A 20,365-nucleotide genomic window follows, 5' to 3' on the forward strand; every position below is an offset into this window, starting at 1 on the left:
GGATAAGTGCCAGGAGGGAGATCAGTGGGGAAGGATGGGGGGGCCGAATGGACAAGGGAGTCGCCTAGAGAGTGATCCCTGCGAAAAGCAGGGGTGGCAGGGAAAGATGTGATTAGTGGTGGGATCCCGATGGAGGTGGCGGAAGTTACAGAGAATAATATGTTGGACTCGGAGGCTGGTGGGGTGGTAGGTGAGGACCAGGGGAACCCTATTCCTAGTGGGGTGGCGGGAGGATGGAGTGAGAGCAGATGTGCATGAAATGGGGGAGATGCATTTGAGAGCAGAGTTGATGGTGGAGGGAGGGAAGCCCCTTTCTTTAAAAAAGGAGGACATCTCCCTCGTCCTGGAATGAAAAATCTCATCCTGAGAGCAGATGCGGCGGAGACGGAGGAATTGCGAGAAGGGAATGGCATTTTTGCAGGAGACAGGGTGAGAAGAGGAATAGTGCAGATAGCTGTGAGAGTTAGTAGGCTTATAGTAGACCTCAGTAGATAAGCTGTCTCCAGAGATAGAGACAGAAAGATCTAGAAAGGGGAGGGAGGTGTCAGAAATGGACCAGGGAAACTTGAGGGTAGGGTAAAAGTTGGAGGCAAAGTTAATGAAGTCGAGCTCAGCATGCGTGCAGGAAGCAGCGTCAATGCAGTCGTCGGTGAGCTCAGCATGCATGCAGGAAGCAGCGCCAATGCAGTCGTCGATGAGCTCAGCATGCGTGCAGGAAGCAGCGCCAATGCAGTCGTTGATGTAATCCTATCTATCTATCTTTATGATCCTATCTATCTGTGATGCCATTTTGAATGAATTATGGACCTTTATTCCCAGATCCCTTTGTTCTACTGCACTCCTCAGTGCCCTACCGTTCACTGTGTATGACCTACCCTGGTTGGTCCTATCAAAGAGCAAAACCTCATGATTATCTGCATTAAATTCCATCTGCCATTTTTCCAGCTGGTCCAGATCCCGTTGCAAGCCATGATAGCCTTCCTCACTGTCTACTACACCCCCAATCTTGGTGTCATCCGCAAATTTGTTAATCCAGTTCACCACCTTATCATTCAGATCATTGATAAAGATGACAAACAACAATGGACCCAGCACTGATCCCTATGGCACACCACTAGTCACAGACCTCTGGTCAGAGAGGCAACCATCCACTACCACTCTCTGGCTTCTCCCACAAAGCCAATGTCTAATCCAATTTACTACCTCAGCTTGAATGCTGAGTGACTGAACGTCCTTGATGAACCTCCCATGCCTTACTAACATCCATGTAGACAACATCCACTGCCTTGCCTTCATCCATTTTCCTGGTAATTTCCTCGAAAAACTCCGTAAGATTGGTTAGACATGACTTACCATGCACAAAGCCATGCTGACTATTCTTAATCAGTCCATGTCTAACCAAATCTTGCATATCCAAACCCTTAGAATACCATCCAATAACTTTCAGACAACTGATATCAAACCTATAATTTCCTGGTTATTTTAGAGCCTTTCTTAAGCAGCGGAACAACATTGGCTGTTCTCCAATCCTCGTGTACCTCTTCTGTCGCTAAGGATGATTTAAATATCTCTGCTAAGGCCCCAGCAATTTTTGCATTTGGCTTTCCTGTCCAAGGGAACATATTGTCAGCCCTGGGGACTTATCCACTCTGATTTTCCTCAGGACAGCAAACACCTCCTCCTCTGTAATCTGTCTAGGGTCCATGAAGTTGATGCCACTTTGCCTCACATCGATAGACTCTGGGCCCATCTCCTGAGTTGATACAGATGCAAAATATTTCTTAGAGATCTCCCCATCTCTTTTGGCTCTACACATGGATTACTATTCTGATCTTTCAGAGGACCAATTGTGTCCTTTACAATCCTTTTGTTCTTAACATACCTGTAGAATCCCTTTGGATTCTCCTTCACCCTGACTGCTAGGGCAACTTCATGCCTTCTTTTAGCCCTCCTGATTCCTTTCTTAAGTGTTTACTTATATTCCATAAACACCTTATTTGTTCTTACCTGCATATACCTGCTATACAGCTACTTCTTTTCTTAACCAGGGCCTCTATATCTCTTGAAAACCAAGGTTCCCTGCAATTGTTATCTTTACCTTTTATTCTGACAGGCACACAAAAGCTTTGTACACTCAAAATTTCACTTTTGAACACCTTCCACTTACCAAGTACACCTATGCCAGAAACAGCCTCTCCCAATCCATTCTTGCCAGATCCTTTCTGAAACCATCGAAATTGGCCTTTCTCCAAACTCAACCCACCGAACAGACCTATCTTTTTGCACATTTACTTTGAAGCTAATGGCAAGGTGATCACTAGATACGAAGTGTTGCCCTACACAAACTTCTGTCACCTGCCCTGTCTCATTACCTAATAGCAGATCAAGTATCGCGCAATCTCTTATTGGGACATCTACATACTGATTAAAGAAACTTTTCTGGAACACATTTGACAAACTCTATCTGAGCTATTTCTTTTACAGTATGGGAGTCCCAATCAATATGTGGAAAGTTTTCAAAAAAAGCTATTTTTATTAGGTGTATGAGGTGTTTAAAACAAGCCAACTTATGAAACAAATCGGAGACAGTTTCAGTTAGCCATTCACTAAAATCGAGGACATACTACACCTCTATCTAGCATCTACTTACAGTACCTCCAGGTGGATCAGCAGCAACTATCAAGTTTTCACTATCCTTTCTCAGCTATAGCAATGTCACCCCTTGTGCTGTTCACTCTCTTGGTCTCCACCCGGTTACTGACATTCCCTTTCTTCTCTCCACCCCTTCCCCTTCTCTGCAACTCGAAATGTAATTGATTCCTAACTTCTCTTGGTTTTGCTGAATGGTCATTGGCCTGAAATAACATATTTATTACAAAACTGCCTACATGTCTTGTATTTAGGAACATAAGAAATAGGAATAGAAGTAAGGTCTCTAACCCATCAAACCGGCTCTGCCCTCCAGAAAGATCATGGCTGATTTTTACATAGACTCAGCACTACCTACCTGTTTATAATCCCTAATTCCCCTACTATGCAAAAACCTATCTAACTGTGTATTAAATAATTTAATAAGGTAGCTTCTGCAGCTTCCCTGAGCAGAGAACTCCACAGATTCACTGTCCTCTGGGAAAAGCTGCTACTCCCCATCCCCGTCCTAAATCCATTCCCCTGAAACTTCAATTGTCATTTCCATCATTCTTTTTCTTTTCACTTTATAACAGAACATTGTTCTAGTATATCATTGTTTTTATTTAGCAATAATTTATATATAAACTGGCATAATTACAAACAATTTAATACAGAAGCATTTTGCACCTTTGACATTAGTTAAGATTTTCATTTCACTAATGTAATGTGTATAATTTACAGTAACTATCTAAATTTGATAGTGGTACATAAATTTGTGCTATATTGTTCAAATTTTATGGTAAATCATTAAATTTGTTTACAGTGAAGATTTTTCTTTGTTTTCTGTCTGTTCCTGGGTGCAAAGTAAAGAGCAACAGAACGTGGAGCTGTGATATCAGGCTCAGCAACCTATGATATACTGCATGATGGGATGGGATGGAAGGGAGGGCTGAACTGAGCTACTTTAAGGTAACTGTGTTCCTCTTCTTATACCAGGTAGGCACTCAGTTCAGACTATATATTGGTCCATGAGAGAGACGACAAGGCATAGGAGCAGAATTAGCTCCATTGAATCTACTTCGCCGTTTGATCATGGCTGAGTTGTTATTTCCCCTCAGCCTTATTCCCTGCCTTCCTCCGATGCCCTTATAAATCAAGAACATGCCAACTTCTGGTGTAAATCCAATGACTTGGGAATATTTGTACCATAGCAGCCAGTGGCAATGAATTCCACTGATACACCACCCCTTGACTAAAATAATTCTCTTCATCTCTGTTTTAAAGGGATGTCCATAAATTCTGATGCTGTGTCCTCTGGTCTTAGACTTTCCCAGTACTGAAATATTCTTTCCAAGTCCACTTTATCCAACGTTTTGCTATTATTCCCCCCTCCTCCTTTTAAACTCCAGTGAGTACGGGATGAGAGCCATCAAATGCTTCTCATACGTTAACCTGGGATCAATCAAGTTAACCTCCCCCAGATACTTTCCAACACTAGCACATCCTTCCTTAGACAGGTCGACCAGGGAGAATGCCATACTAGATCTAGTACTAGGTAATGAACTCTCAGTGGGTGAGCATCTGGGGGACAGTGACCACCGCTCCCTGGCCTTTAGCATTATCATGGAAAAGGATATAAGCAGAGAGGACAGGAAAATTTTTAATTGGGGAAAGGCAAATTATGAGGCTATAAGGCTAGAACTTGTGGATGTGAATTGGGATGATGTTTTTGCAGGGAAATGTACTATGGACATGTGGTCGATGTTTAGAGATCTCTTGCGGAATGTTACGGATAAATTTGTCCAGGTGAGGAAGATAAAGAATGGTATGGTGAAGGAACCATGGGTGACAAGTGAGGTGGAAAATCTAGTCAGGTGGAAGAAGGCAGCATACATGAGGTTTAGGAAGCAAGGATCAGCTGGGTCTATTGAGGAATATAGGGAAGCAAGAAAGGAGCTTAAGGAGGGGCTGAGAAGAGCAAGAAGGGGGCATGAGAAGGCCTTGGTGAGTAGGGTAAAGGAAAACCCCAAGGCATTCTTCAATTATGTGAAGAAAAAAGAATGACAGGAATGAAGGTAGGACCGATTAGAGATAAAGGGGAAGATATGTCTGGAGGCTGTGGAAGTGAGCGAGGTCCTCAATGAATACTTCTCTTCGGTATTCACCAATGAGAGGGAACTTGATGATGGTGAGGACAATATGAGTGAGGTTGATGTTCTGGAGCATGTTGATATTATGGGAGAGGAGGTGTTGGAGTTGTTAAAATACATTAGGACAGATAAGTCCCCGGGGCCTGACAGAATATTCCCCAGGCTGCTCCACAAGGCGAGAGAAGAGATTGCTGAGCCTCTGGCTAGGATCTTTATGTCCTCGTTGTCCACGGGAATGGTACCGGAGGATAGGAGGGAGGCGAATGTTGTCCCCTTGTTCAAAAAAGGTAGTAGGGATAGTCCGGGTAATTATAGACCAGTGAGCCTTACGTCTGTGGTGGGAAAGCTGTCGGAAAAGATTCTTAGAGATAGGATCTGTGGACATTTAGAGAATCATGGTCTGATCAAGGACAGTCAGCATGGCTTTGTGAAGGGCAGATCGTGTCAAACAAGCCTGATAGAGTTCTTTGAGGAGGTGACCAGGCATATAGATGAGGGTAGTGCAGTGGATGTGATCTATATGGATTTTAGTAAGGCATTTGACAAGGTTCCACACGGTAGGCTTATTCAGAAAGTCAGAAGGCATGGGATCCAGGGAAGTTTGGCCGGGTGGATTCAGAATTGGCTTGCCTGCAGAAGGCAGAGGGTGGTGGTGGAGGGAGTACATTCGGATTGGAGGGTTGTGACTAGTGGTGTCCCACAAGGATCTGTTCTGGGACCTCTACTTTTTGTGATTTTTATTAATGACCTGGATGTGGGGGTAGAAGGGTGGGTTAGCAAGTTTGCAGACAACACAAAGGTTGGTGGTGTTGTGGATAGTGTAGAGGATTGTCAAAGATTGCAGAGAGACATTGATAGGATGCAGAAGTGGGCTGAGAAGTGGCAGATGGATTTCAACCCGGAGAAGTGTGAGGCGGTACACTTTGGAAGGACAAACTTCAAGGCAGAGTACAAAGTAAATGGCAGGATACTTGGTAGTGTGGAGGAGCAGAGGGATCTCAGGGTACATGTCCACAGATCCCTGAAAGTTGCCTCACAGGTGGATAGGGTAGTTAAGAAAGCTTATGGGGTGTTAGCTTTCATAAGTCGAGGGACAGAGTTTAAGAGTCGCGATGTAATGATGCAGCTCTATAAAAATCTGGTTAGGCCACACTTGGAGTACTGTGTCCAGTTCTGGTCACCTCACTATAGGAAGGATGTGGAAGCATTGGAAAGAGTACAGAGGAGACTTACCAGGATGCTGCCTGGTTTAGAAAGTATGCATTATGATCAGAGATTAAGGGAGCTAGGGCTTTACTCTTTGGAGAGAAGGAGGATGAGAGGAGACATGATAGAGGTGTACAAGATAGTAAGAGGAATAGATAGAGTGGATAGCCAGCGCCTCTTCCCCAGGGCACCACTGCTCAATACAAGAGGACATGGCTTTATGGTAAGGGGTGGGAAGTTCAAGGGGGATATTAGAGGAAGGTTTTTTACTCAGAGAGTGGTTGGTGCGTGGAATGCACTGCCTGAGTCAGTGGTGGAGGCAGATACACTAGTGAAGTTTAAGAGACTACTAGACAGGTATATGGAGGAATTTAAGGTGGGGGCTTATATGGGAGGCAGGGTTTGAGGGTCAGCACAACATTGTGGGCCGAAGGGCCTGTACTGTGCTGTACTATTCTATGTTCTATGTTCTATATGAAGCCCAACACTGCTCCAGATGTGGTCTAATCAATACAGAGACTCAAGAGAGACTGCAGATGCTGGAAATCTGGATCAGCACACACAAAATGCTGGAGGAAGTCTCAGCCCAAAAGTCAACTGTTCATTTTCCTCCACAGATGCTGTTGACCATCTGAATTCCTCCACCATTTTGTGTGTGGTTGATTGATTAACACTTTATAAAGTGTTACGCCCTTGCTTTTATATTCTAGTCCTCCTAAAATGAATGCTGACAATGCATTTCCTTCTTTACTACTGACTCAAACTTCAAGTTAACCTTTAGGCAATCTTGCACTACCCCGTAGCACCTCCCATCTCTGTATTCTCTCCCCATTTAGGAAATGGTCTACACCTTTAATCCTTCAACCAAAATGCATGACCATCCACTTCCATATGCTCCATTCCTACTGCCACTTCTTTGCTAGCCTCTCAAACCATCAGACCACAAGACATGGGAGCAGAATTAGGCTATTTGGCCCATGGAATCTGTTCTGCCATGGAAGCAAAATGGTTAGCACGACACTACACACCTCGGGGCATCAGAGTTCGCAGTTCAGTTCCAACGTCATCTGTAAGGAGTCTTACATCCTCTCCATGGAATGCGTGGGACTTCTCTGATACACTGTTTTTCTCCCACAGACCAAAGACGTACTGGTTAGGAGGTAAATTGCTCATTATAAATTGTCCCCTGAAAAGGCTAGGGTTAAATCAGGGGTTGCTGTGTGGCGTAGTTCAAGGGTCTGAAGGGCCTGTTCAGTGGTGTATCTCAATAAATAAATAAATCTTGGCTGATTTATTATCCCTCTCAACCCCATTCTCCCGCCTTCTCCCTGTAACTTTTGACACCCTTACTAATCAAGGAAACATCCTCTCCACATCCACTCTATCTGGGCCTTTCAATCGGTTTCAATGACCATCCCTTATCATTCTTCTAAGCAAGTACTGGCCCAGAACCATCAAATGCTCCTCATACATTAACCTTTTCATTCCTGGGATCATTTTCGTGAACCTGCTCTGTACCCTCTCCATTGCAGACGAATCCTTAATTAGATCAGGGATCCAAAACTGCTCATAATACTCTGTGCATTCTGACTAATGCCTTATAAAGCCTCAGCATTATATCTTTGCTTTTATGTACTGGTTCTCCCAAAATGAATGCTAACATTGCATTTGCCCTTCTGACTGACTCAACCTGAAAGTTAAACTTTAGGGAATCCTGCATGAGGATTCCGGAGCCCCTTTGCACTTCTGATTTTTGAATTATCTCCCCATTTAGAAAATGGTCTATGACTTTATTCCTTCTACCCATCCAAGGCCTTTTGCAGACTTCCTACTTGCTCAAACTCTCCTGCCTCTCCACCTATCTTTGTATCTTCTGCAAACTTGGCCACAAAGCCATCATTTCTGTTTTCCAGATCGTTAACATGAAAAGTAGCACACACAACACTTTCCCCTGGGGCACAGCACTTGTCTCCAGCATCCAACCAGCAAAGGCCTTCTTTATTCCCACTCTTGACTGAGAGACTTCAGGCAAAGCACATGCAGACATCCCACCTCTCCCAGAAGTTTCAGGAGTCTCCCGCATATCGATAGTGACTCCCTGACGCCCGGAAATTATATACAATATCCCGGAAATAGATTCTTTTGAGAGGGAGAGGGAGAGCGAGCATCCTGGTTGGTCTCTCTTCGTGCTAAGGGTGGTTCCCAACCACCGGGCTGCGAGGAAACAATATGATTTGGCGATATGAAACGATATGAGTCAGCTGCACCTTTCCTCATTCCCTGTCACGCACTGTTGAATTTTAACGCACGCGAGGTCATCAGTGACCCAAGATGTGCAAAGGAATGGGTCCGTGACCCATTTGTGAATGTCCCTGGTGAATCATCCATGTCAGTGCGGGAAAAAGGTCAACTTCTTGGGCTTGCAAATGACGGTGGGCTGAAAGGTATGTTTGACATAATATCTCTGCCGGCATTCTGGATCAAAGTCAAGGCTGAATATCCTGAGATAGCCATGAAAGCACTGAAAACGTTGCTTCCATTACCAACATTTTTCTGCGAAGCGGAGTTTTCTGCAATGAATGCAACGAAAACTAAATTGCGGAATAGACTGGACAGAAGGAACCCCCTTCGAGTATCGCTGTCTCCCGTCACCCCTCGATGGGACTGTGTTGCAGGAAAACAAGCCCAGGGCTCCCACTGATTCAGTGATATTGGTGTGTTACAATGATTTTATATGTTCATATGAGGAATATATGCGCTGTGTGTTTAATATCCAAACGTTACTTAAAATATTATGATGCTATTGTCTTATAAGTGACTTATAATTCAGTGGTCCCCAACCTCTGGGCCGCGAAGAATGCAGCAGTGGCCAGAACGTACCCAGCACATCTTTAAGAAAAAAGCCAAAATAAACAAGCTAATTAATTAGGTGCCACCCAGCACGTAAATGTCGGCCCAGATCAGAGGTGATTGCCGATTGCGTTGTCTCTGATCTGGGCCAACATTTACGTGCCGGGCGGTACCTAATCAATTAGTTTGTTTATTTCGGTTTTCTCTTAAAGATGAGCTGGATGTGTTCTGACTACCGCTGTACCGCTGTATTCTTTGCAACCTGGAGGTTTGGGACCACTGTTATAATTGACTTATTACTACATTCATGCGAGGAAGATATGTGCTGTGTGTTTAATATTAAATTCATTAGATAAACCCCTTTAGAAACGAAATTGAGCGTATTAGCCACTTACAAGTGACTTATAGTTGACTTTTCACCTATATTCCGATGCCGTGTAACACCGCCCCGCCCCGGTCTGTAAGAATATTGTCAATATTAAACCGGTCCACGGTGCAAAAAAGGTTGGGGACCCCTGATTTAAACTAGCTGGCTAGCTGCCAAGGAGCTACGCTATTGATGTCCTACGTGATGAGGCCAAACTCCCTGTAGACTTGCTTAAAGTTATAATAGAATAAACATGATAATATAAGTACATATTTTAATGTCACATTTGCTGCATATACCCAACTTGGTTTACAGATTAGACAAAATCAGTAAACAAAGTATTACATACACCCTTGGAGGTCGACGGCCGAGGGTGGGGGGAGATATTGGGTTGCGGGGGCCCAGGGGTGCTACCTCCCTGAAATGAGTTTTTGCAGGGTGGGATGTCTGCACATGTAGCATGTGATAATGAACTTGAACCCTTGAGCGTGAAACTGGAAACTGGAAGAAGACAGGTACTTTATTTTGGACTTGTACTCTGAAGTCTGGAAGTTAGAGGACTGAGTCCCTCCTAAACTGACCTTTAAAATGAATGAAAAAATAAATACAAACAAATGTTATTAGTAATTAAATAGAGTAATTGGAAAAGAACCACCACATGCAGGTTCCCCACAAAAGTAGAAACCATTCTGACTTGGAAATGTCTAGCCGGTTATCCATTGTCACTGTGCGTGAGTGTTCAAAGTTCTTTCCCAAAAGCAATCTACCAATATCTTCAACAGAAAGATTGCAGTGGTCATGAAGGCCATTCATCATCAGGCTTTCATGGGCATCTTGGGATGTATAATAAATGCTGGCACTGTCAGCAAAGCCCAGGTCCTAATATGTATAAAAAGATTTCAACTCAAGTAGGGCTCTCCCTGCAAATCTGAAAAAAGCATTTGGGAGGACAGCTGTAGATAGTTCAAACAAATTGGTAACATTGCAGTATCTAGGATTTCTTGTAACTTTGGTTGTATCTTCATGATTGCTCTTTTGTGTGGCTGATGAACTGGAAATATTCTGAAGAGCCAGAATTCTCGACCGCATTTTAATCACGCAGAATAACTTCTACAATACTCTTTGAATTGCAACATGGTTGAAGTAGCAGCTTTAATGCACACTTATATTTGGAAGAGGCATCAAGGCAGATCAAAAGATTTTAAGCCAGATCAGCTTATTTTAAATTGCTCCCTGCAATTAGCAATGCCTCTGGATCATGCGGCAAACTCAGTGCGGTATAATACAACATGAAAGTGACTCAAGTAATTGAAGAAAGCATTAGGCTGACTGAGAGCCTGCATTCATACAAATGCAAAAATTACCCCTGAAATTCAGCACGCAATAAAGAAATTGTCCATATTAAATAGGCTCTGTAAAGGCATAGCTCAGTTCATTTAATTACTTACTCTTCAAGACACACTGATTAGGTTGGCACATCCTTATGACATTCTGAGACATCATACTAAAAGTGTGTGAGAGTAACAGCAACAACTGCCCTTGCGTCCTTACATTCATATCCATTGGTACCACTGTTGGTAAGAAATAGAACTAAGAGAAGACCTGGTCCATGGAAGTGGGGGCTTTGGTGAAAGTAATTTTCCCTTGAAATCCTTTGCCTCAGTTAGAAATTACATCCTACCCAGTGTCCAAGTGGTTTTGTCTGACTGCACAGCGATGCCCAGTGGCCACTTTATTAGGTACCTCCTCTACATAATAAAGTGGCCATTGAGTGTATGTCCGTGGTCTTCTGTTGCTGTGGCCCAGTCATTTCAAGGTTCGACATGTGTGTTCAGAGATGCTGCTCTGCACACCACTAACGAAACGCATGAGCTACTTGAGTTACTGTCACCTTCCTGTCAGCTTGAACTAGTCTGGCCATTCTCCTCTGACTCCTCTCATTAACAAGGCATTTTTGCCTGCAGAATAATGTTCACTGGATGCCTTTTGATTTTTGCACCATTCCCAAGAGATCAGCAAGTTTCTGAGATACTCAAACCACCCCGTATGGCACCAAAAACTCCGTATGGCATCAAAGTCCTTAGGTCACATTTCTTCCCCATTCTGATGTTTGATCTGAACAACAACTGAACCCCTTGACCATGTCGGCAGATCTTGTGCATGCATTGAGTTGCTGCCACGTGATTTGCTGATTAGATATTTGCATTAATGAGCAGTTGTACAGGTGTACCCAATAAAGTGGCCATTGAGGGTATGTGTGGAGCGAGCTGCAGTGTGGTGTCTGGGTGGGTGGCTGCACTCATACCTCCAAAACCAACGAATTGCATTGGTAGAAAACTATAAACAAGTTTTGAGTTTCTATTGTATAACAACACAAAATGGATAATCTGACACCCTATTCTGGCATGTAGCATTGATTTTTGGCTAAGTTTTGTGAAATTGAAAAACATTGTGAGCAATAGTGGTTGGGCAAGTTATTATATATGGTTGTGGGACACTTTCTAGTAGTGAAAGGGAGCAGGTCGTTGACAAGTGATGCTGTCTAACTAAACCCCACAGCTCTCAAAGTGTACCCAAAGTGTCCTGTATACAATCGGCAGCTCCTTTCTCTTCCAGCTCCGTGTGATTTGCCTGCTCCTCCATATGTACGTCCAAAGCTACTGCATATTACATTGTGAGGTGCTGAAACAAGCTACTCTCTTTCTTGCCCACTTTTCAGATCAATACGGGAGTTCTTTGTAAAGCAGTCAGGGCATCTAAGTGTATTTTCAACATTCTGAAATCTTGCTCTTTAACACCTACAGTGGCTTCTTTGGTGGTGTTCCGATGCTCTGTTAATTGATTGTTCCCTGTAATTATACACCGGATTTTCCATGGGTGGACGTTGCCTACCAATGATCAATCCGATCTTTCTCACTCTGAATGGCACCATCCATAGTGGAGCTGCTGCAAATGAAACTTCTCATAAACAGGACCTCTATTGTTGCCTGATAGCTTTGTGTGTACCTGATTGAGTAATGCAACAGATGTCTTGAATAGGATGCTGGAATAATCCCAAAATGCAGGCTTCAAGTCGAGACAGACTCTGACTGAAGATCAGGGTGCTGCTGCAGGGGCATTAAGATAAATGCATGTAGGTACCTGTCAGCATGCATAAACTCACTTACAAACAGCGAGGTGTACTGATGACTTTGGGGAAGTCAGGATCCTTCCAGGTGAAGTCTCCAAACTGACTTGAAGTCACATTTAATGTTATTAATTGAAATTAATAACACAGTTAATAACACTGTCCAGTGGAGGCACTGGAGTTGCTGCTTGATGTCTTTGGGTTAAATCCAGACATCAGCAGTCTCAGATCACAATGCAGAACTGTTGACTGTTCAGGGAGGTCTCCATCCTTGGTCCTGTGAAACCAAGGGCATCAAAGGTTACAGGAAGAGGGCAGAATATAATAAATCATTCATGATTGATTAGTGGAACAGACTTGATAGGCCAAATGGCCAAATTCTCCTTCTATGTTTTATGGTCTTATATTGCTCATCAAAGCCATTTACAAATGTGCCAGCAGCAGGAATTGTTTAACCAGGTGCCTGGGCTCCGCAGTGGTATGTGCATAGCCATATGGATCTACTTGGCAAAATGTGCCTTTACCTTCAGTAATCTTTGAATAATGAACTGCAAAGAGTACCAAACCGACAGCCTATCACTCTGACATCATCTATGGTTTCCTCATTTTAAAGCTGTTAGTCATCATAGGTCCAAGGACAAGTGAAGCATTTTGTAACTCAGACAATTCAAAATCCCAGATGACATACAATATTCTTCTAAGTACACCATTAACATTCTCAGCTGTGAACGAAAAGCTAGAGAAGTTGAAAGTGCCATAATCGACCATTACCAAGGTCTCCTTGGAATCTATTTTATCTTAGAACATGGAAGAAGGGAGCAGAGAAAGCAGCAACTAGTATTAGGGCACATTCCAAGTTCAGTTAAACCAGTTTATTGTACATTAGTGCTTATCATACATGTTTAGTGTGCTTTGTCCAAGTTAAGATTCAGGGTGTATATTTTGTAATTCTGAGAACCTTTTTCTTCTGTGGGAAAGGAAGTGGCCAGCTGCTGGACATCAATACTCATCTTTGAGGCTAGATGTTTCCTACTATTCTGTTTTTTGGGATCATCAATGACTCCAGAAAGCGAGGCATCATTGGGATAAATCTTGCGGCCTTTCTCACTTTCAGAAATGCATGGAACTTCTCATTGTATGATGCCAGTATAAAAGAAATTTACAGTACTTATCCCAGAATATCTAACAGATAATGTTAGTTACCTAATTACTTAGCCTCTTCCACTCTTAAAAAAATAGTGCAAGTCTGCAGCATTTCAATTCCCATGTCTAGAAGATTTTGAAGAATTCCTGTACCAGTTTCAAATAATTTCCTTAAATGACCCTCCTTATCCAGTTCCTCCATTGATGCTTAACAGGGCTGATTTCTTACTATTCACCAGTCTTCCTCTTTTTTAATTGCTTATATTTCCTTTATTCCACATTCTTTCTCTTTATATCCTTAAAGCTTTTTCCACAATCTTTTTTTTCTACCTTTTCTTTGATTTCTTATGTTACTTTTTATAGTTTTCTAGTCTGCTGTATTGTCATTTTTCATTGCATGATGGAAGGCTTCCCTTCTATCTTAATATTGTCCTCGTGTGTTGACAATGGAAGTTTTCATTTACTTTACTTCCAACAACACAATCTCCTGTTCGTCTTGTTTACCTATTAGTCCTGTAGTCAAATTCAATATGGCCAATTTATTCCTCATCCCTTCAAAAATTGTCATATTTAATTCTTTAAATCTAGTTTTCTAGTCTCTTTTTTAATGGTTGAAATCCATATTATGCTATGGTCCCTTTTTCCCCATTAGATTCAGGTTCCTTATTTATCACAAGTTCAGTGTGACTGGTCAATTCCAAGACTTGTTTTTTCTTTAGAAAATTGCCTCAAACGTATTCTGGAAATTCACTGCATTAATAATTGATCGGTTCTACTTTTACCAGTCTCGGTAAAAATTATAATCTCCCAATGTGCAAATTTGTTTTCATTTTTGATCTTCATCTTTGTACCTACTTTCAGTTATCCTCTTCATTTGATCTGTTGGTTTATCAACTTGCATAGTTTTCTGCAGACTAATAACCGAAGGCAACTAAAAAGAGATTTGTATTGATTGATGTATTCTACAATGAATTCGTGATAAAATAAAAATATCAAAATAATTTTCTAACCTTACTGATCATGAACACATAGAACAAAGCTTTCCATATTTATTCCATCTGGCATACATATTTATAAGAAATGAACTTTTGCCTTAATGTTCCCACTTCAACTGACAATTGTAGTTAATTTCAGTGAAAATGTGCATTGGGCTTTACATTGACACCATGAGAGCAAGAATAGACCAATGGCAGAATTTTTCTGAAGCCTTGTTACCATCGTAACCACCAACAATCATGATGTTACACACAGGAAACTGTTCAAATTAAAATTAGAATTTAGAAATAACTAAAATGATACCAGATATATTTTGTTAATATAAATGATTAATCTAAAATGCCAGGAACAATGTAAGCTATTTTCTTGTTTGCATTTTTGCTGCTCTGAAGCTTTGAATGTTTTATGCTCATTGTATATACCCATATTTGATTGGCAATTCCTTGTTAAGAAAAATCACAAATGGAGTGTAGTTGTGGTCGATAGATTGAAAGCAGTAATTGTTGATGAGAATAAAGTTAAGTTGGTTTCCAAAAGTGCAGATGAAAGTGTCAGCTGTTAATTAATGAGGAACAGTTGGATTTACTGAAACAAAGGAGCACACTGATTAAAAATGGCAGCTGTGGGTGGAAAGCTAGAGGTAGGTATATGAAGTGAAAAGCTGCATTTAACAGAAGAAGGACAACGAAACAGTAACAGATGTGGGTTCAGTTATGATAAATAAGATAAGTTTGGATAGATACATGGATTAGAGAGGTATGGAGGGCTGTGATAAGGCCATACTGACATGTCCTAGATGGGCCGAAGGGCCATTTCTGTGCTGTAGTGCTCTGATACTCTGTGACTCCAAACTGATTTCAGAAAGGCAGCGAGTGTGGGGGGAATGCACAGGCTTCTGTCTACATCACTGGTTTGAGGTTGAGAGAGTTGAGAGTTTTATGTTCCGAGGAGAAAACATTAGCAATAGCCTGTACAACCATATTAATGTCATGACCAAGAAGGTTCATCAGTGGCCTCTACTTCCTCAGGAGTCTGAAGAGATGTGACATGTTCCTGTCGACCCTTATGACATAACAGCTTGGTATGGCATTTGTCTGCACGTGAACATGAGGAACTGTAGAGAGCTGTGGACACACTTCAGCACATGGTGGAAACCAGCTTCCCCTCTATAGACTTAGTCTATACTTCTCACTGCTTTAGTAAAGCAGCTAGCATAATCAAAAACCCCACCCACCATGGACATTTTCTCTTCTCCCCTCTCTCCTCGGGCAGAAGATAAAAAAAAAAGCCTGAAACCAGAGTCAAGGACAGCTTCTAGCACACTGATTTCAGACTTTGAATGGATCTTTTGTATCATAAGATGGAATCTTGGTCTCACAATCTACTTCATTATAGTTCTATACTTTATAGGTTAAAGCATTGCATTTTTACACTTCATTCTGCATTGTTATTGATTTACTTTATTCTAGCACAATGAACTGTTATGACTGGATATGTATAGACAGTATGCACAACACACTTTGCACTGTATCTTGGTACACATGACAATAATAAACCAATACCAAAAAGGGTTAATGCAAAGAATGTTTTGGAGTGTGACACTTAGTGTTAATGCAAGGAAGTCCATAGGAGTCCTGGTTCTGTGTTAAATTCCAAGTGGTTGAACATGATCTAGTAAAGTTGGAGACATATGAGAAAATAAAGTTAATTAGCAAGGAAGCTAATACTAGATGTCTTTTGATTGACAACAGAAAAAAATAGTTAATTAGTTGGAATAACCATGCATGGAGAAATGATGTGATGTTGGAAGTGCTGATGAAAGATGGAAATGCTTTGTGATCTTTCTGGCAGGGTAGTTCAGCTGGCAGCTGTGAAGGATTGAAATTAAACCATTCACAGGCAACCACCAGGTTAAGAAAGTTACTAGCAGTAAAGCACGATTAGGATGGACCAAAGAGTATTACTGGGTTGCTGGCTGAGAGAATGGGAGAATTGGGACTTTACCTGTGGGTTTCAATAAATACTCCTGCCTTGCTAGGCCCCACAATGTGGGTGTGCGCCAGGAGTGCCAGGGACTGATCAAAAGTCTACTGGTGATCCTTGGTTGTCAAGGGGTTCTGAATTGTTTTTACTAATGATGCTCCGCTTCACAGTGGTGTGAATTAATCTGCGGCCAAAACAACCTATGTTAAAACATTCCAGAAAAATACTGGTGCTCTGTCTGATCATAATGAATGGGGAATGTCGGAATCATCCACGTAGCAAATGCTTTTGTGTATTTGATGCAAGTGGTAAGAACTCTATCCTATGTCTCTAATTTCAATGCAAGTTCTGTTCCTGCTGCAGTTATACTGCCAAATCAACATCATGTGCAACAAAAGGAAAAGTGATATTCCATTTGAGAAGCAATCCTCATATAACTCGTACTTGCTCTAAAGCCAAACAGAATGTCTCTACATCACCAGGCTAACTTGTATCTCACTGATTATGTACCGGATACGGTACGATTCCATCACCCCCAGCACAAGGTGTCACAGGGAGTCTGTTTACACTCCTAGAATCTCCCAAAATATGTATGGGGTTTCTAACAGTACTATTAGTGAAAGAATGCTGCTTTACTCCTTTTGCTTTACTACTGAATGAACTTACACGCTCACTGAAGCATATACACAGAGGTCTATTGTAGTCTACCTCAGAGCACTTACATTCCGGTATTTAATCCAGCCTGATGTCTGAATGGTTACTACTCTGAGTTGTGCATACTAGCAAGAGACTTTGATATGATTGTAATCATGAAGGTGAAAACCGCAAGAAATTTAGAAAACAGATTCCCATAAAATTTATTATTTTAGATGTTTCAATGCAAGTCAAATCTTATGTAGTCAGAAACGGCTGCTTTCGTTATTGTGGTGAATCAATTTAAGATAGGTGAAGTACTGAAATTACAAAAAGAATGGAGTGGTGCAGAAAGCTATTTGGTCCATGCCAGTATCCTAATACTTTTAGAACAACCATTCACTTCTCACATTCCATGTGACTGCATCTTAAATGATTACTGGGGTTTTGCATTCATTATTGTGGTTCAATCTAACCTCTGATCACTCTGAAGAAGAAACCTCTGCTAATAGACGTACTTTGTACCTTTGCCCCTTCCCTTGCTATAATTTTATATTATAACTTATTGACTAAGATAATACCATTTACTATTTTACATAACTCAACGGGGTTATTTCAGCCCAAACTGTTTCCGCTTCTGTCCAAAAGGAAACCTTCCCACTTACAAATTAAGCCCAGTTCACTCGTTCAATTCTGCATCGCCTCTTTTCAGGTTAATTAGAAATAGTAGTGTTCCTAAAGCTGCCTTCTGCACCCTGAAACTAACACTATATTTAAATATCTGTCATGAATTAATCTTCACCAAATTCTGGTACGCATGCAAGTCTTATCCTGAATCCTCTCACCTTTGAGTCTATTAGGTGGATTATAATCAAATACTTTTGAGATATAGCCACATTATTCCTGACACAGGGCTTCAGGGTACTGAAGCAGGGGTCCATTTGTCACTTGTCATTGTCCAGTTAGCAGTGCATTTCTTATTTTGCTGAGACTGAACACGGCAAAGTGGGATGTTTAACACTGATCTACGATTCCATAAGCAAATAAAATAGTTTTAAATTTTATTCCTGTTTACAGAAGAGCAGGACTATGGCGTAACCAAACCAATACACCAGCATTTCTGTATTTATCGCAAAGAATAATGCTGACAATGAATCTTGTAGCACTAAATTTAAGAGACCAGGTGATTGAAGGGGACTAGGACAGGGCCAATAAGTTAAACTGTTTTTTCAACAGGTTTGATGAGGAGGCTTCTGTTTACTCCTCTACAACCCATCCACCCCAGCTCCTCCCCTCTCACCCCTTGCTCTCTGTCTCTCTCCAAGTACACCGGAGAGCCAACAGCCACAGACACACAGACTGTCTCAGCTGGGCAAATAAGGGGAAGGCTCAGCAGACTTCACCCAGGCAAGGCTGTGGGCCCGGACAGCATCTACCCAAGGGTACTCAAGGTGTGTGCTACTCAGCTGGGTGCAGTTTTTCAATATATCTTCGATCTGAGCCTGGAGAGGATCTCTAAGCTGGGGAAGTATCCTGCCTATTTCCAGTACCCAGGAAGACACGTCCCACCATGCCCAGTAACTACAGACCAGTGGCACTGACCTCACATGTTATGAAACATTAGAAAGACTGGTCCTGACACACCTCCGGACTATCATAAATCCATCACTGGATGCCCTGCAGTTTGCTTACCAACCACATATTGGAGTTGAGGATGTAATTATCTTCCTCCTTCACAGGCTTACACCTATCTGGATGAGCCAGATAGCACTGTGAGAATCATCTTTCTGATTTCTCCAGTGCTTTTAACACCATATGACCTGCTTTACTAGGGAGTAAGCTCATGGAGATGCAGGTGGATGCTCTGCTAGTGTCCTGGATTACAGACTACCTGTCCAGAGCTGTGTATCAGATACTGCGGTCAGCAGCACAGGGGCACCTCAGGGGACTGTCCTGTTCATCGCCTACACCTTGGACTTCAGATTCAACTTGGAATCCTGTCACCTGCACAAGTCTTTGCACAATTCAGCAGTTGTGGGCTGTATCAGCCGGGGTCAAGAGGCTGAGTATTGAAGAGGCTGAGTGGTGTGGGCTGAATCATCTGCAACTCAACATCACTAAGACAAAGGAGTTGGTGGTGGACTTCAGGAAGCTGAAAACACCCTGCATTCCCAGCTCTATCAAGGAAATGGATGTGGAGGTTGTCTGGGACCACAAATACTTGGGAACTCACCTGGACAATGAACTGGACTGGACGGAAAATACAGTAGAAGGGACAGAGCAGACTGTACCTCCTGAGGAGACTCTGGTCATCCAACATCTTCAGTACTAGGCTGCAGATGTCCTCTGGCTCAGTGGTGGCCAGCATTCCATTCTACGCTGTGGTCTGCTGGGGTGGCAGGGTGAGAGCAGGGTGAAGATCGATAAGCTCGTCAGGAGCGCTGGTTCTCTTATGGGGATGAACTGGATTCCCTGGTGGGTGTGTCTGAGGAGGATGCTGCAGAAGCTATGAAGCATTATGGACAATCCCTCTCACCTCCTTGATGACATACTGGACAAACAGTGACAAACTGATTCTACCAAGGTGCACCACAGAACACCACAGGAGATCCTTTCTCCCTGCAGCTACTCCTCCTTAGTATATAAGTATATGGTTTCATTTCACATCTGTGTTTTGCACTATCACTTTTTATTGTACATTTTGTATTTTAAAGTATATATTTTTGGCTGTAACAGCCTTGCAACAATAATTTCCTTCTAGATAAAGTTTTATCTAATCTTAAAGGCATCAAGGCACTGGTGTGACTTAGATTTTGGCTAATGGTCAGAAAGCAGAAAGTGGTAGGAAATAATTACTTTTCAAATTAGAAGGAAATACAGTGATGTCCCCTCTCCAGGGATACTTATTATAATGTTGCTTTATCCATATATGTTAATGATTGTACGCAATTCATTTTTTTAAACTTGCTGAGGGAACAAAACTCATTGCAGTAAGCAATGAGGAGAATATTAATAGACTTCAGGAGAATATGCATAGGATGATAGTGAAAAGAGGAAAGACACGACTGATGAATGTTACACACAGCACACCTTGGGTGGAGAATGTGAGGGAATAGGGTGCAGGAGTGTTTGTTGCAGACGCAGAAGCCTAGGTGTGCGTGTGCATCAATCCTTGAAGATGTAAAAACACGTTGAGAGAAGAAAAACAAATCACGAGGAACCTTGGCTAGCTGAAGAGGCAGAACATAGATTTCAGTTAAATAGACTGGAGAACCACAA

The 20,365-nt window shown here is 42.1% G+C and overlaps 1 protein-coding gene across 2 annotated transcripts in view; it reads left to right on the top strand.

Annotated features, from left to right (window-relative positions):
* The window catches only part of kcnab1a (potassium voltage-gated channel subfamily A regulatory beta subunit 1a), a 426,617-nt gene that overhangs the window by 138,283 nt on the left and 267,969 nt on the right, over positions 1-20,365 (top strand). The window lies entirely within an intron of this gene.

Source organism: Mobula birostris, chromosome 4 (assembly GCF_030028105.1).
Source record: "Mobula birostris isolate sMobBir1 chromosome 4, sMobBir1.hap1, whole genome shotgun sequence".
NCBI classification, from domain to species: Eukaryota; Metazoa; Chordata; class Chondrichthyes; order Myliobatiformes; family Myliobatidae; genus Mobula; species Mobula birostris.